Source organism: Orcinus orca, chromosome 17, assembly GCF_937001465.1.
Source record: "Orcinus orca chromosome 17, mOrcOrc1.1, whole genome shotgun sequence".
NCBI classification, from domain to species: domain Eukaryota; kingdom Metazoa; phylum Chordata; class Mammalia; order Artiodactyla; family Delphinidae; genus Orcinus; species Orcinus orca.
In genome coordinates, this window is record NC_064575.1 from 57,308,954 (window position 1) to 57,325,636 (window position 16,683).

A 16,683-nucleotide genomic window follows, 5' to 3' on the forward strand; every position below is an offset into this window, starting at 1 on the left:
ATTATAATCTCTTCAATTCTATCTGCTTATTTCTCATAGTTTTACTGTATATTTATCTTTGTAATTGCATTTTTCTTTTATAAATTTTATAAATTTCATACATAGCTATTTTCTGTTATGTCAAACAGTTACAATATCTACAGTTCTTTCCATTTAAACCTTTGTTTCTTGTCTGCTGATTCTCACACATTGTGGCTTGTTTTTCTGTGTGTTTGGTGAACTTTATTTGTAAGTTCATGCATGCTTTCCATCTGTGCGAGACCCGTGGGCCTATTTTAGGAAACTTTCCTCCAAGGAGAGTTTACTTTTGCCTCTACTGTTGGGCAGGTAGGTGGGAGGGTGGGACATTCCTGATACGTCCGACCTCTAATCCCAGTTATGGTTCCGACGAGGAATCTCAGACTCTACTTTCCCTCCTGGTGCTGTTCCTCCAACATTGCTGCCTCGGGTCTCTGCCTCTCAATGGTGCCTGTTGATTAAGCCCTCTCTCCTTCTGTCTGCCTACTACTCAAACTCTACTTTCTTAGCCTAGACTCTCTTTCTCTGTGGGCCTGGCTCCAGGACATTTCATGAGATCCTTCAGAGATTCTGCTTTGTCTTCTGCCTCCCCCAGTCCCTACCCCTGGAAGTCCTGTGGTCATCTCTCCTTTGCTGACTTGTCTGTTTTCTTTCTGGGCGAGGGGAAAGAAAACAGACAAGTCAGCAAAGGAGAGATGACCACAGGACTCCTACCTTTTGTGACACCAGTGGTATGTCCAAGAATGTGCAGTATATGGTTCTAGTTGCGAATACAATGATTGGTCGTACCTCTTAGATACTAGGGCTCTTGGGAGTAAACTCAAGCCAATGGCTTCTTGGCATTTGGTTTTACAAGTGAGAATTCCAGAAGACAGCCACATGTTTGTATACAAGAGAGCGAAGAAGCTATATTTGGGAAGTTCTATTTTGAGAAGCAAATGTTGGCAATGACTGTCTTGCTTGTATTTGTGACCAGCTAACAAGAAGCAGCAGCCAGAAACTGGACAACGTTGCAAACATAAAAAGAACAGTCAAATCTATGCGTTATCTCTGTGGAAAGAAAGAGGTGAGAGTTTCAATGCTGTTAAGGATATTCTAATTATTTAAGTATTAAATAGCTTTAAATATGAACTATTTTCTGTTCTTTCTAGGAAGCACAAAAATCTGGGTACTATATGAATGATCTAGATGGGGAGAATTTATTTTCTGTACAAGTCTGTATAGATGTATAACTCTGGAGGAGTTAATGTCACATTGTCCAACATATGTAGATAACATGAAAAGCTTCTGAGAATTATAGAACTTTATAATTATAAGGGATCATCTCCATTCAGCTCCTGTAGGAGACTAAGTTCAAATAAGGCAAAATGTGTTGTTTAAATATAAAGAACCAGCAAGTGACACAGCCAGTTGAGGATAAGTTTTTGATTTCCAGACCAGTGCTCTCTTCATTGTAACCTGCTGCCAATCTAAGGATGGGTGAACAGGGCCTTTAGGGACAAGCTGAATAGAGAGTGAGGGTCTTTGAATTAAAGCAAATCTAAAACTGGAGTTGGCTTTATTTAGGCCTTTAACAAAAAGCACTAATTCATGAAGAGATGTTAGCAAAAACAAATCTTTCTTGAATTATCACTGATTGAAATGTCATGGTGTCTGCTGATTCAAACAGTGTGTTCAAGGAAAGGACAACTTGTAGCTTCATTTCTTCCTAATGAGGTAGAATTTGACACTCATCTAAAAAATTTAAAATATGTTTCAATTTTCATGGTGCCCATTTCTATCATTTTATGATATTGAATAGTTAATGAGGAAAAATAGAGGGAACAGTAACATTTTGAAAACATTTTAAAATTAATTTTTAAAAGAATAATAATCATGGCAGCCACTTTATAGTGTTCAATGTGCCAAGCATGGCTCTGAGTGTTCCAGGAATTTTAACCCATGTAACCCTCACAACAACCCCATGAGATAGGCCTTATTATAATCTATATTTTAAAGATGAGGAAATGGATGTACAGGAGATTAACTAACCTTCTCTGGGGCAAACAAACCATTAAGAATATGAACCACATGTCTCAATATCAAATTTCCAAAATGAAGTATTTTACAAATCCTTATATATTTAGAAATGAAGAGCAGAACCAATTATAAATCTAAGTGAAGATCTTTTATGTCAGTTCATTAGATGGCTTCTAAAAACCCCTTTCCCAAATTTGAGTCTGAGATTTCAAAGAGGTACTCAAATCCATTCATTTTGCTGATTGTCCTTTCCCCCTTTTTCTAGACTGCTTTGTTGATGTTCTTCCACAAGGCATAACTTTACTCTGAAAATAATTGACATCTATGTAGGAAGATAAGCAAGGTCAGAAAATTCCATAGAGAGCAAGACACTCTAAAGGAGTGCCAATGGCAATATTATTGTATAGTTTCTATATGAACAAAAATAGAGGACATCTGTAATGAGTTATAGTCATTGGATAGTTTTATGTGGTCATCACCTTAAGTGGGGTACCCAGCCAGTGATGGTAGCTATAGAAAGAATAAGAATGGTTTCAGAAAATCAAAATAAAAAAATAACTGTGGAATTGGAGATGACAATGGAGAAAAAGTTGATGGCAAGGGATGTAGAGACTGTTGGATTGACTAGAGGAATATGAGCTTGAATTGAATTGAATAAAAGAGTAAGATCTTGAATTGAAAAGAATTTAATCTTGTTTGCTCAAAATTCTTTTGCAGATAAACCAGAATGTTTTTCCAACATTTTGGTCTAAGTAAATTGTTGCACACACCCCACAGAGTATCTAAAACAATGACCAATGTTTCAGCCTTTAACTTTGTTCAAAAATGCCACATAGAATATTATACATAAAGAACTTGACATAGACTAAATGGCTACATATGTTTAGTGTAAATAAATAACTTAACTTGGAAGAACATCTTGGATTGGATATTTCCTTAAGTCATAAGGATGAAATTCAAGTCTTAATAGAATGCAGAGTGGGAAATTTCTTACATTTTCACTGTTTGTTTGTAGGGATTGATAAGGACATTGTTAAGGATGCTTTCTCACATTTTCTTTTTAATGTTGACCTGCAGAGGAAATGTCTGACAGATTTCCATGACATGAAAAGTTGTGTTTCTCTTGAGTCACTACTTTTTAAGATTTTGGGGTCATTATGTATCTAAGTGATTATGTTTCTCTCTTTGGGCACTAGGAATCTCAAAGTTGAATTTGCAAAGCTTTTTAATAAGCATGTAAGCTCCTGTTGGATTCCATTTTATGTATCAAATCCATCTAACAGGCCTGCCTTTATTCTCCTTTGCCCTCATTTGCCTTTTTGGCCCTGCTTCAGTATCTATATTTCTGTAAGCAACTCCAAACCATTTTGAAAGCATGTAAGGTGTAATTACCTTAACAAATGCTCTATTTTTTCCTTGCCAAAACTTATAAGTATGATAAACAGTGATAGGGAATGAATTATCAACTATGCCAAAATGACATTAGAAAACCACATACCATTAGTTTGAGTATGGGGCTCCAAAGTATAAAGAAGATCAGAAATAGAGAAGTCTTAATGTTATATTATTTCAATAATGGAAAGGGAGAAAGATAGATATACAATTCAAATATTGAACAAATACTAGATAAGTGTTATTGGAAGGAATTAGGGCACCAAAGTCACTTATTGTTTGAAATTTAAAACATGGTTATATATTGGAGAAACTTTTAAAAAACCTTTAAGATGTATGAGCTTTGTAATCTGTTTTGCTTAATGTAAACCAATTGTAAATTATCCCACTTGTTTTTTCCATATTAGTCAGTGAGAGTATTCAAGGGACCAAATTTAATTTGTTATACATTCACTTTGGCTTATTCAAAGGTCAGATTTTTGGAACTGAATTTCAATAGCATGAATAATAGTGATGGGATTGTGATTTGAGGCCAGGCAGTTTGCTGATCTCATCCTCTTAATCACTGTCTACATTGTTTGTATCTGTAGGGGTAGACAAAGTTAATGTGCAGTAACAAATGACCTCCCAAACGTAGGGGCTTTAAACCATAAAAGTAGAGCTCTCATTCACATGTACATGTTCACCATGGGCTGGCTGGGGCTTTGCCATCTGTTGTCTTCAATCTTGAACCTAGGCTGATGGAGAAGTTCCTATCGGGGCATTGCTGGGCTCATAATAGAGGGAAAACTAGAAACATGATTCATGTGCTGGATCTGAAAGCTTCTGCTAAGAAGTGATATGTGTCACATTCTGTTCACATTTCATTGTGCAAAGCAAGTCACATGGCTAAACCTATTGTCAACAGAATGGGGATATATAATCCTCCCACAGAGGAGCAGTTTTGAATGGTAATACAATATATAACATTGCTGCAAACAAGAGTCTTATCTCTTGTATTTTTTTGTTTAGCTAGATTGAGCTTGGTATAGTGTACAGAACCTAAACTATATGGCTATCTGTCAAGTATACACACTTCCAGACTATCTGATCTTGACCCTGGCACAAATAGATAGCATTTCCTTCTTCCTGTATTGTCTAGGATGACTACTCTTTGAGGTGATGAAACTGAGACAAAAGTCTCTTAGTAAAGCCTACTCTCTTACATTCTTTTCTAAAAGGCTTTACAAAGGATAAATAGAAAGTGTATATGTGACCTTGGCAAAGGTATGAGGTATGGCATATGTTAACCTCATAGAGTTGTTTTAAGGATCAAATGGGATGATTTTGGGGTGATCTTTAGCAAGGTGTTTGGCACATGGAAAGTGTTCAATAAATTTTATTATTAGTAGTAGTCTTAATTCTAATGTAATATCATCTGCTCTCTTCATGGATCACCTAATGCTTGAACAGTTGTGTAAAAAAGTGACTTACTTAAAAGAATTTGAAAAAACTACCCTATTCAATACATTTGTATTTTATTAATATAATGGTGTGTATACACACACAACTAGAAAAGATGTATGTGAGAGGCATTATGTATTTAGCCTACTAAAAAGGCAAGATAGGTGTGCCAAATTGTTTGAAGACTCTTTGCAATACATCTGTATCCTCTGATCCACTCTGACCCTCCAAAGTTTCATGGCTAGCTTCTTGATATATGTCGACAACTGCTTCCACTCCTGCAACAGAACACTAATTCTAACTCTGGCCTCTCATTAACTGCCAATCATCAAACTCAATATTATACTGTAGGTTTATCTGACCTTACTGGTCATCATCAAGAAGTTCACTTAAATCTTAATGATTTCAAATGGAATCAAACTCTTCTGAATTAAAATTTTCAATAAAACACACATGGCTTTAAAATTTGGAGGGCCAAAATATTCCATAAAATATGTTTTGAATTTAATGAACCTAAGGCTGTTAGCAATAATTTGAATCCCAATGAAATGAACATGTGTGGCAAAGATTTGTCTACTCTGGTAACCAGCATTGCATTTGTGCACCAATTTCAGCTTTAAGTTTTATAGAACTGTAACAAAAGAGAATGTGGTTGCTTACTTCAGCTCAGTTCTTTAAATCAGTTTCTGAATAAAATGGAGAAAACTTTGTAGGAAAATAAATGAATGACATCATTCAATACCATCATTCAAGTGAGTTGACTTTTCTCCAGTGAAATTATATATTATCATGTTAGTACCATGCCTTGCATTTTCATTGTCTCTTTCTCTAGAGAAATGTTTTCCTTATGGTGGAAATTCAATGATTTCTTTCCTTATAATTGAAAATTTCTGTTTGCATGAGGCTAAAGCAGAGCAAATAAGATACAAGTGAGGAGGCTAACAAAGAAATGTTGTATGGAAGCTCTTTTCTTGTGTGTAGGGGGCACAGACACGGATGCGTGTGCTGAAGTAGTTTTACATCACTAGAAACAAGTCTTATCACTGAAGCATTGTGTGAATTAATGTTTTGGAAAATGGGATAATTTATTCCCATTGATTTATAACTATAGAGATATTTGGTTTTTATTTCTAATTGCTTTTTAACAATGTCCCCTCCTTATTCAACCTTGAAAGTATCTATCTTCTATGTATACATAAGAATTGGAAGATAAAAGGATACTATACAATTTACAGAACTTTGAGATGAGTGAGTGCTTATGTAAAATGAAATATACTATTTTAATGGTAGTAATGCCTTTCAGTTGATCTCTTTTGCAAGTTGGTCTTTTAATATTTAGTCTTATGCTTCTGAAAGTGAGTGTACAATGAAGAATCTGTTTGTAATGTGAGTGATTGTCCCGTAATTTTTCTTCTTTGGAGGTATGGACCAATTACATGTTAAGTTTCGAGGGAGGAAGGATAGATGCACACATCTCTGGGAGTGGGAATGGGCTGGGTCTGAGGAGTTTTGCCAAAATGACATGGCCCCTAGTGTTGGTGGGGCAGAGGTCTCCACAGAAGTCCCACCCATCTTGTGTCTGGGAGGGCTTTCATCTTTTCATGCCCTGGTTCCCATGGTAACTTAGTACATTATTTGCCTTTGGCATTAATAGTGGCATATCATGTTAAATTAGAGCCAGGGACTCAGCTGCAAATGCTTTGGCTTCCTGATATATGAGAGATAGCATGATTTCGAGAAAAGAATTTGTAAGTAGCAATTAGAGGAGCAGAAGTAAAGAATTGCACTGAGATTTATTTTCCCGGTGAAGTGCAGTTAATGGAGCATGTAAATGGAAAGGACTTTCCATTCTTTGGTTAGCTGGTACATTCTCTGATTTAATCAAATGAGACTGAAGTGTGCCTTTTACTTTCTGTACAGTCTGACAAAGGTAATTTAGGATGGAGCTTTTAGATGAGTGTTGGCTGTTGCTGCCAGGACTTATGTCTTTATGGAGGGACTACAATTGCAGATGTCTTCTCCAGCTGATTGATCGGCAGTAAAGAAGTGAAACAAGAGCTCCATCTCCAAGACACGAGAAAAAGTCGTGTTTGTTAAATAGGGCAGGAAAGATATCTGCTATTCTGTTGTGATTTTTGCTTCTCACTTAGTGCCTATGTAGGTCTGTACTGCAGCATGTGAAACCTTATACACATTTCCAATGTAACATGCTTCATTTGAGTCATAACATTTTCACTGAACTGCATATCCCATAATGTTCCAAAGCCAGCCAAAAAATTTTGACTGATTAGAATTATCCACATTTGTAAATTATTGATGTTGGACCTGGAGAGAAAAGAGAATTTGCTGGGCCAGGGGCTCTAGTACATATTGTAATTAATAGAAGAATTTAAATTCAGATCCTTGTTTTCATCCTCAAATTATTCTCTTCTGTTCATATAAAATTTATCTACTAAAAATTGAAGAAAATACTCTAAGGTCACTGTGTAGATTATTGTTTATTACTACAGCACATTCCTTCTTCCCTCATTCCATTCTTACACACATTTATTGCATCTTTACATACCTAACAAGGACATTGCTATCTGCTATGGAGATACTCATAAAACTGAATAATTATGACAATAGTAGATAATTTATATACTAGAGGATTAAGTCTGTGTAAGAGATTTGGAAAGACAGAGTCAGTAACTCTGTCAGAGCTTTGGGGGTGAGTCAGAGAAGACTTCATGCAGGAGCCCAAGGAGAAAAGAAAATTCCAGGCAGGCAGAACAGACAGTGCTACAAAGACATGAAAAAGTAAGGTATTTTCAATTACTTAGTTCCGGTCAAGACTCCAAGGAAGGCCTAAGAACAAAGGGTAACGACATTAACCTTTCCATGCTACTAAGCTGGATTACCACGTTGACTTGATATTATAAAAGTGAATAGAGTTTTCCGACAAAAGATGTAGTCAGGAGCAAAGTTGAAATGTTAAATTTCTCCTTGACAAATCTCTCATGTGTGTTAAGTGACTAGTATTCACCTAAGCAAGGTGCACATTGGTAAAGAAGATCCAAATATTTGGTGCGGATAGCAAGAAGCTCCCCAATTTTGGAGAAAGTATTAACAAGCAAAAGTGATGATTGTGAAAGATTATTGTGAGATTTCTATTTTGGATTACTGTGATGTCTATGCAGGTATCGGACAGGTTAAGTTTGAAATACTAATGAGCCAAGATAGTTATCCTGTAGCTAGAAATACAAATTTAGATGCCAGGAAAGAAGCTGAGACTTCAGACATAAATTTGAGAGTGCCTATCATAGAGTTGGTAGTTAAAGCCATGAAGTAGCAGATGAAAATACCCAAAATTGCTGTACGTGAAATTCTAGAAAGCCACAAAATTTAATTCACAGTCCAGGGGGAAGCTGATTGGCCTTTGTCTGTGGTCAGCTGAGCAATAATACCGCCTCTTTCCCCTTCCTAACAGTACCAGATTTTTGTTCGGGTATCCACAGATTTTTCCATTATGCTGCTGATATATATGTGTCCTCAAAAGCTGAGTCAAACCCAGCTCCAGGGATGAGGCCTGGTTTATACAGCTATTCAGAGTAATCCTATACCACTGCCACAATGATGGGTTCAAATACCCCAAGCCTAAGACAATCGGAACATTTCTAGGGTAAGAAGGATTACTTTAGGAAGGGGCAGAGACCCAATTAAATTTAATTAGACATGATGGGAAATTTGCTGGAGATTTTGGGGGGAAAAGATCTCCTGAAAGGTAAGCTCCTCCTTCTGAGAGTTGTGGCCTATTAATATGAAGACTGGAACTATTACAGCATAGGATGAAACTGACACCAGAGAAGCAGAATACAAGGAAAGAAACCAGGTTCTTGATGAACTGCCTAATCAAATCAGCTCTAAAACCTGATGTAACTGAAAATTTGGGTTATATTACCTTGTAAATTGTTTTTTAGGCCAATTTTAGTTTAGTTCTTCTTTATTTGCAATGAAAGTCGTTCTGACAGATATAGTCGCATTGTCACAATCAAGAAGACATTGAGAAAAGTGTCAAATGTCACAGATTACTGAGGTAGACATAGGTCTGGCTATTACAGTTCATTCCTGATCTTTGCTAGAGCAGCCTTGGATAGAGTGGGGACAGGGGGATGGGGGAGAAGGGGGGAAAGCAGATTTCTGTGGGTAGAAGAATGAATGAAAAATGAGACAATGAAAACAAGTTCAATAAGGGCAAGTATTTTTGTCTTTTTAAAATGCATTATTATATTCCCAGCATCTAAAAATGCTCGTGACACACACCAAACACATACTGGAGAGTGAATGAATGTGCAAAAATTCATTGCATATCTCTCATTTAAGAAGTGTAGGGAGGAGAGAATAGAGAGAATGTGGCAACAGCTGAAAGAGGGTAGGGTTAAGTAAAGCAATTCAAAATTGAAAATTTTTTAGTTTAGCAAGGTTTTGACTAAGTCATTAGAAGAATTCAGGAAAATGTAAAAGACAATAGAAAAAGGCTAGAAAATGTGAAGAATAGTCCAAGAAAATGTTTGATAAGGTGGAAGATACAAAGAGAAAATCTTGCAAGTTTCCTGGTTGAAAAAAAAAATAGACTATTTACAATGGAAGAAAAATGATACTGGAATTCTGGAAGCAAGAGGATGGTGGACTAACTGCTATAGGCTACTGGGAGGAAAGGGCTTCAGGCTGAGAATGTTGATGTAATTCATTCCCTAAGGCATAGGAAAGATTTGTGGATATGTGAGGATTCAGAGAACGTGTCAAGCACACACCCCAAATGGGAAAGATACTTGTAAAAAACCCTGAATCAGAGGAATTCTCAACATGGTGAATATAAAGAGAAGAAAGAATGGCAAGCAATAAACTTTAAAATGTGTGTAAGTGGACATAAATATATGTAAATTTTATTAAATGTATGTAAATGAATAGTGATAATGTAACAAGAAATGTAAAATTTAAGTGGTAAATACAAATTGTTAAAGCAGAAGGGACATATGGAAAGGGAAGCTGCAGTTTACCAAATATTTGCCTAAAAACTTGGAATTTAGGTGTTGGTGGAGTGGAATAAAGAATGGGGAAGCATTCTACAGAACTCACCACCAAGCAGTGGAGAAAGAAAAGCCTTTATAGTGGTCTTGTTGGGGAAAGGAAAGAAAACAGTGGAGAAAAAGCTCATTTCATTTGGGAGAAATAGTTATTATTTTGGTTCATATAAAAAGAGATAAATAAGAGTTTGATTATGAGTGTTGGAAAAAAGGTAAATACTGGCAGCCTGACAAAGTACAGATTTTCAAATTAAATACAGGGGAAAGAGGGAATAACCAGCAAAACAGCAAAAGCATGAAGAAAGAATAAGTAAGCAAAAACAAATTAAAAATAAATGAGCAAACAAAGATGTAAGGAGTAAAGTATGTAAATTGTCACATTCAATATGACTTGGCAAATTCTCTTATTAAAAGATAAACACTGAGAGATTGGATTTTTAAAAAAAGAAAACAGATACATTCAATTTAATGAAACACACTTGAAATGGTAAAGTTTGGAAATAGAGGATGGACAAGAGAGACCAAAGGCCAACAAAAATGAGAGTGGTGATATTAGATGAGGTTGAATTTAACATTAAAGCATCAAATATATATGTGTGACCAAAAGAATGAGTTAGATCTTTTTTTTTTAATAGATCTTCATTGGAGTATAATTGGTTCACAATGCTGTGTTAGTTTCCTCAAGTCCATTCTCTATATCTACGTCTTTATTCCTGCCCTGCAACTAGGTTCATCAGTACCACTTTTCTTTTTTCTTTTTTTAGATTTCATATATACGCATTAGCATATGGTATTTTTCTCTTTCTGACTTCACTCTGTATGATAGACTCTAGGTCCATCCACCTCACTACAAATAACTCAATTTCATTTCTTTTTATGACTGAGTAATATTCCATTGTATATATGTGCCACATCTTCTTTATCCATTCATCTGTCGATGGATATTTAGGTTGCTTCCATGTCCTGGCTATTGTAAATAGTGCTGCAATGAACATTGTGGTACATGCCTCTTTTTGAATTACAGTTTTCTCAGGGTTTATGCCCAGTAGTGGGATTACTGGGTCATATGGTAGTTCTATTTTTAGCTTTTTAAGGAACCTCCATAGTGTTCTCCATAGTGGCTGTATCAATTTACATTCCCACCAACAGTGTAGGAGGGTTCCCTTTTCACCACACCCTTTCCAGCATTTATTGTTTCTAGATTTTTTGATAATGGCCATTCTGACTGGCTTGAGGTGATACCTCATTGTAGTTTTGATTTGCATTTCTCTGATAATTAGTGATGCTGAGCATCTTTTCATGTGCCTCTTGGCCACCTGTATGTCTTCCTTGGTGAAATGTCTATTTAGGTCTTCCGCCCTTTTTTTTTTTTTTTTTTTTTTTTTTTTTTTTGCGGTACACAGGCCTCTCACTGTTGTGGCCTCTCTGGTTGTGGAACACAGGCTCCGGACGCGCAGGCTCAGTGGCCATGGCTCACGGGCCTAGCCACTCCGTGGCATGCGGGATCTTCCTAGACTGGGGCACAAACCCATGTCCCCTTCATCGGCAGGCGGACTCTCAACCACTGCACCACCAGGGAAGCCCCTGCCCGTTTTTTCATTGGATTGTTTGTGTTTTTGATATTGAGCTCCATGAGCTGTTTGTATATTTTGGAGATTAATCCTTTGTCCAATGTCTCATTTGTAAATATTTTCTTCCATTCTGAGGGTTGTCTTTTAGTCTTGTTTATGGTTTCCTTTGCTGTGCAAAAGCTTTTGAGTTTAATTAAGTCCCATTTGTTTTTTTTTGTTTGTTTTTATTTCCATTACTCTAGGAGGTGGGTCAAAAAAGATCTTGCTGTGGTTTATGTCAAAGAGTGTTTTTCCTATGTCTGCTTCTAAGAATTTTATAGTGTCTGGTCTTACATTTAAGTCTTTAATCCATTTGGGGTTTATTTTTGTGGATGGTGTTAGGTAGTGTTCTAGTTTCATTCTTTTACATGTAGCTGTCCAGTTTTCCCAGCATCACTTATTGAAGAGGCTCTCTTTTCTCCATTGTATGTTCTTGCCTCCTTTGTTGTAAATTAGGTGACAATATGTGCGTGGGTTTATCTTTGGGCATTCTATCCTGTACCATTGATCTATATTTCTGTTTTTGTGTCGGTACCATACTGTCTTGATTACTGTAGCTTTGTGATATAGTTTGACGTCGGGGAGCCTGATTCCTCCAGCTCCGTTTTTCTTCCTCAAGATTGCTTTGCGTATTCGGGATCTTTTGTGTTTCCATATGAATTGTAAAATTTTTTGTTCTAATTCTGTGAAGAATGGCACTGGTAGTTTGATAGGGATTGCATTGAATCTGTAGATTGCTTTGGCTAGTATAGTCATTTTCACAATATTGATTCTTCCAATCCAAGAACTTGGTATATTTCTCCATCTGTTTATGTCATCTTTGATTTCTTTCATCAGTGCTTTATAGTTTTGTGAGTACAAGTCTTTCGCCTCCTTAGGCAGGTTTATTCCTAGGTATTTTATTCTTTTTGTTGCAGTGGTGAATGGGATTGTTTCCTTAATTTCTCTTTCTGATCTTTTCATTGTTGGTGTATAGGAATGCCAGAGATTTCTGTGCATTAATTTTGTACCCTGCAGCCTTACCAAATTCATTGAATAGTTCTGTTAGTTTTCCGGTGGCATCTTTAGGATTTTCTATGTATAGTATCATGTCATCCACAAACAGTGATGGTTTTACTTCTTCTTTTCCAATTTTTATTCCTTTTATTTCTTTTTCTTCTCTGATTGCTGTGGCTAGAACTTCCAAAACTATGTTGAATAAGAGTGGCGAGAGTGGACATCCTTGTCTTGTTCCTGATCTCAGTGGAAATGCTTTCAGTTTTTCACACTTGAGTGTGATGTTTGTTGTGGGTTTGTCATATATGACCTTTATTATGTTGAGGTAGGTTCCCTCTATGCCTATTTTCTGGTGAGTTTTTATCATAAATGGGCGTTGAATTTTGTCAAAAGCTTTTTCTGCATCTATAGATGATCATATATTTTTTCCCCTTAATTTGTTAATGTGGTGTATCACATTGATTTATTTGCGTATATTGAAGAATCCTTACATCCCTGAGATAAATCCCACTTGATCGTGGTTTATGATCCTTTTAATGTGTTGTTGGATTCTGTTTGCTAGTATTTTGTTCAAGATTTTTGCGTCTATGTTCATCAGTGATATTGGTCTATAATTTTCTTTTTTTGTGATATCTTTTTCTGATTTTGGTATCAGGGTGATGGTGGCTTCATAGAATGAATTTGGGAATGTTTTTCCCTCTGAAAATTTTTGGAACAGTTTGAGAAGGATCATTGTTAGCTCTTCTCTAAATGTTTGATAGAATTCACCTGTGAAGCCATCTGGTTCTGGACTTTTGTTTGTTGGAAGATTTTTAATTACGGTTTCAATTTCATTACTTGTGATAGGTCTGTTTATATTTTCTAATTCTTCCTGGTTCAGTCTTGGAAAATTGTACGTTTCCAAGAATTTGTCCATTTCTTCATGGTTGTCCATTTTATTGGCATATAGTTATTTGTAGTAGTCTCTTATAGTCCTTTGTATTTCTGTGGTGTCAGTTGTGATTTCTCCTTTTTCATTTCTAATTTTATTGATTTGTGTCCTCTTCCTCTTTCTTGATGAGTCTGGCTAATGGTTTATCAATTTTGTTTATCTTCTCGAAGAACCAGCTTTTAGTTTTATTGATCTTTGCTGTTGTTTTCTTCATTTCTATTTCATTTATTTCCGCTCTGATCTTTATGATTTCTTTCTTCCTACTGACTTTGGGTTTTCTTTGTTCTTCTTTCTCTAGTTGTTTTAAGTGTAGGGTTAGATTGTTTATTTGAGATTTTTCTTGTTTCTTGAGGTGAGATTGAATTACTATAAAGTTCCCTCTTAGCACTGCTTTTGCTGCAACCCATAGGTTTTGGGTCATCGTGTTTTTGAATAAAGAAAAAAGAATGAAAAAAATTGAAGACAATCTCAGAGACCCCTGGGGCAACACTAAATGCACCAACATTTGAATTATTGGGGCCCCAGAAGGAGAAGAGAAGAAGAAAGGGTCTGAGAAAATATTTGAAGAGATTATAGTCGAAAACTTCCCTAACATGGGAAAGGAAATAGTCACCCAATTCCAGGAAGCACAGAGAGTCCCATACAGGCTAAACCCTAGGAAAAACACACCAAGACACATATTAATCAAACTAACAAAAATTAAATTCAAAGAAAAAATATTAAAAGCAGCAAGGCAAAAACAAAAAATAACATACAACGGAATCCCCATATGGTTATCAGCTGATTTTTCAGCAGGAACTCTGCAGGCCAGAAGGGAGTGGCAGGATATACTTAAAATGGTGAAAGAGAAAAACCTACAACCAAGATTACTCTACCCATCAAGGATCTCATTCAGATTCCATGGAGAAATCAAAAGCTTTTCAGACGAGCAAAAGCTAAGAGAATTCAGCACCACCAAACCAGCTTTACAACAAATGCTAAAGAAACTTCTCTAGGCAGGAAACACAAGAGAAGGAAAAGACCCACAAAAACAAACCCAAAACAGTTGAGAAAATGGTAATAGGAACATGCATATCGATCATAACCTTGAATGTAAATGGATTAAGTGCCCCAACCAAAAGACACAGACTGGCTGAATGGATACAAAAACAAGACCCATATATATGCTGTCTACAAGAGACCCACTTCAGACCTAGGGACACATACAGACTGAAAGTGAAGGGATAGAAAAAGATATTCCATGCAAATGGAAATCAAAAGAAAGATGGAGAAGCAATACTCATATCAGATAAAATAGACTTTAAAATAAAGACTGTTACAAGAGGTAAGGAGGGACACTACATAATGATCAAGGGATCAATCCAAGAAGATATAACAATTATAAATGTTTATGCACCTAACATAGGAGCACCTCAATACATAAGTCAAATGCTGACAACCATGAAAGGAGAAATTGACAGTAACACAATAATAGTAGGGGACTTTAAATGATACAATAGACCAGATAGATTTAATTGATACTTATAGAACATTCCACCTGAAAGTGGCAGAATACATTTTCTTCTCAAGTGCCCCAGGAACGTTCTCTAAGATAGATCACATCTTAGGTTACAAATCAAGCCTCAGAAAATTTAAGAGAATTGAAATCATATCAAGCATCTTTTCTGACCACAATGCTATGAGATTGGAAATCAGTTACAGGAAAAAAAATGTAAAAAACACAAATACGTGGAGGCTAAACAGTGCGCTACTAAATAACCAAGAGACCACTGAAGAAATCAAAGAAGAAATAAAAAAATACATAGATCTTTATTCACTTTCTTGGTGAGATTTCCATGTGTGAGTGTGAAATGGTAGATGTAGAGACTACAATGTGAAAATGAGTTGTGTAATTTAGTCCCTCAAACCTAGATACTTGTGTTTGTGAGTGTGGATGTGTACTTCTATGATCACGAGGAAAGGTGTGGAAGGATGCATACTAGGGTTTAACATTGGCTGCCTAGGAAGGGTTGGGGCAGGTTGTACAAGATCAGGTCAGGTGAGGTTGGAGGAAGAAAAATAAGGATTCAGTAACATCTGACTTTGAGCAAATGAGTTGTTAAAACACCACCACCACCAGAAAGATGCCTTCCAAGATCTTAGGACTACAGGGCTTGAATTGAGAAGGAGACCTTGGAATATTGGCTCAATAAGCATAGAGTGGGATCTTAGAGAAAAGGTTCTAGAACTGACCCACGACTACTTGCTGAGCCATACTACATAGGCAGAGAATAATTTTTTTTTTAATTTGGTCGTACATAAGTATACAAAGAAATCTGCAGAGTTTGCATTTTAAAAAAATAAAAGCATAAAAAGGATGTTTGATTCCAATACAAATGTGTTTGCTTTGTTGTGACTAAGTGTCCAAGGCAAATAAACATGAATATGTTATTATTGTCCTAGGTGAGTACATATGAAGGAGTGTTACTAAGTCAGTTTTCCATAGTCCTGCTATCACAGGGCTAATGTATGCCACTAGGCTTAAGCATAAGAAGAAAAGAGGACACTGAACACTTCGGATCTGTACCCCACCCTTTCACTGACATTTCCTATAGGCAGATTAGTGTTGAAGACACAGATATTTGCATACATAAAGGTTGTCTTGTTATTTGCCTAATTCCAGGTAATTGCTTTGGGTATCCTGCAGAGGTCTAGAGTCATCTTTATTTGGGTGATTTTTAAGTAAAGGCAATTTACTGTATAAAACCTTGATAATTCAGAATTTTTCTATATGTTTCAAGGTCCAAGAAGTATAACCATGACTTATGTAAAACTCAAAGGACAGAGAAGTTCTCCAAACAGAACATAAAAGAATTATCTTGTATAAAAAAGCTTAGTAGCTTCATGATATATTTAGATGAATATGTCAGAGGTGAGATTACTTTTCTTTCTATAGCTACAAGAGGAAGCTAGCCAACATGCTGTCTGCTTAAAAGAAAATCTATATGACGCGTTCATGAGCACAAGAAAGATGAGTTCATTTACAGGGGGTGGATGGATTATAAGGTTGATGTTGGTGAGCACATTCATAACTTAAGTGTGTAAATTTATCTTCTGATAACAAACTTTTTTTTTTTTTTTTTTTTTTTTTTTTGCGGTGCGCGGGCCTCTCACTGTTGTGGCCTCTCCCGTTGCGGAGCACAGGCTCCGGATGTGCAGCCCCAGTGGC

The 16,683-nt window shown here is 36.2% G+C and overlaps 1 long non-coding RNA gene across 1 annotated transcript in view; it reads left to right on the plus strand.

Moving 5' to 3' along the window:
• Nucleotides 1-897: 897 nt before the first annotated feature.
• LOC117197810 (uncharacterized) overlaps nucleotides 898-16,683 on the plus strand; it is a 95,322-nt gene continuing 79,536 nt past the window's right edge. Inside the window, exon 1 of the long non-coding RNA XR_007472574.1 lies at nucleotides 898-1,084. This is a non-coding gene — a long non-coding RNA (uncharacterized LOC117197810). The remainder of the gene's footprint in view (nucleotides 1,085-16,683) is intronic.